This window comes from Mandrillus leucophaeus, unplaced genomic scaffold (genome assembly GCF_000951045.1).
Source record: "Mandrillus leucophaeus isolate KB7577 unplaced genomic scaffold, Mleu.le_1.0 Scaffold106, whole genome shotgun sequence".
Taxonomy (NCBI): Eukaryota; Metazoa; Chordata; class Mammalia; order Primates; family Cercopithecidae; genus Mandrillus; species Mandrillus leucophaeus.
Genome location: NW_012098765.1, coordinates 2182652 through 2184617, shown reverse-complemented (window position 1 = coordinate 2184617; position 1966 = coordinate 2182652).

Below are 1966 nucleotides of genomic sequence, written 5' to 3'. Positions count from 1 at the left end.
TGGTTCTGTTTCTATGCACTTCTATTTTCTCTCAATCTTGACGTCTGTCTCCATCACATAATACCTGGCATAATCTGCCATGCTCTGAATTTCTCTGCCTCAGGTCCTCTGCAATTATTTTTCCTCTTTAGCTTGCTTCTACTTTTTAGTGCAAGTTCCTCCACTCCTGGCTTCCTATCTGGAGGTGGGATGGTGAGGGGAGCTGTTCTAAGAGTACTTGCTCTCTCCCTTCCTGTCTGAATCAGAAAACCAGACTCACAACCGACCACCTTCACCACACACACACCACCACTGCAAGATGGTTAAGAGATTAGTCCTGAATGGGTGTTAAGTGCTGGGGGTGAGGATCAGAATGGGATGGGGAGGTGAAAGCTAAGAGAGTCAAAGGAGATGGGCTGAGCTGAGTCTCTACTCCAAGAAAGACATTCTAGCAGCAGATCCAAGAGATAAAAGGTGGCACTGTGTGTGAGTCACTCAGTTTTCCCAGAATTTCCACCACTTCTGGACACAGGATGCCTCAGCTCAGCCAGCCAAACCCCATTCCCCAAACCTACAGATACCTTGAGGGATTCAGTTTCCAAGTCTGAGAATACAGTCGCATGAAAAGGACATTGAATTTTGATAAATAGCATATGTGGGTAGGATATGATATCCACGAAGTTCATTTCAGAACATTAAGGCTTTGAAAATATTTGGTGCAGAAAAGGTAGTGAATCACTTTCTAGATTATTAAGGAGCGCAATCACTAATTGTGCTGGAGGAGACGTTCCCCTCCAGAGACTGCGGTTCAGGGGTGATCCCTACACCTTAGACTTTCCAAATACACACACACACACACACCCCCACACACCCCGACACATACTACAGCAAAGTTCTTTTTTCTCTTTTTTTAAATTTGATACAGCAAAGTTCTGATACACTAACACAGGTAATCTTTGATTATTGTTATTTAACATTATCTTGAGTAGAAAACAACTTTTTGAACAAACCCTTTCAATTGATTTATTTATCTTGTTTTCTAAATCTTCAGCTTACTTTGCTTATTAATATTCTAGTGTTCCATTACATAGTAGAGTGGCTGTAGTTAATGATAATACATTGCATATTTCAAAATAGTTAGAAGAGAGGATTTTGAATGTTCTTACCACAACGAAATGACAAATGTCTCAGTAATGGATATAATAATTACCTGAATTTGATTGTTATACATTGCATACATGTATCAAAACATCACACTATACCCCACAAATATGTACAATTATTAATGGATATAATAATTACCTGAATTTGATTGTTATACATTGCATGCATGTATCGAAACAGCACACTGTACCCCACACATTTGTACAATTATGTGTCAATTAAAAAAATTTAATTGATTAATTAGGGTTACCTTAATTAAATAATGAACAAAGAGTTTTCCTTATTGTCTATCAAGGCTTTCTAAAACAACATGGCCTGCCAGCTGTGGTGGCTCACGCCTGTAATTCCAGCATTTTAGGAGGCTGAGGGGCGTGGATCACTTGAGGCCAGGAGTTTGAGACCAGCCTGGCCAACATGGTGAAACCACATCTCTAGAAAAATACAAAAATTAGCTGGGCATGGTGGTATGCACCTGTAGTCCTAGCTACTTGGGAGGCTGAGGCATGAGAATTGCTTGAACCTGGGAGGCAGAAGTTGTAGTGAAATGAGATCACGCCACTACACTCCAGCCTGGGTGACAGAGTGAGAATCTGTCTCAAAAATGAAATAAAATAAAATATAAAATAAAATAAAATAAAAAAGTTTCCCTATTTGATAGATGGTGAAACAAGTCCCAGAGGTTAAGTGACTTGCCCAGTGAAGAGAAGACAGAGCTGCTACTTGTACCCAGATTGTCTGGATCCTAAAATCAATAGCCTAAAAAGAGAATAATCTATCTCTTACACCCCACCAAGAAATTCTGTTCAGTTCTGTTGAGCTGAGA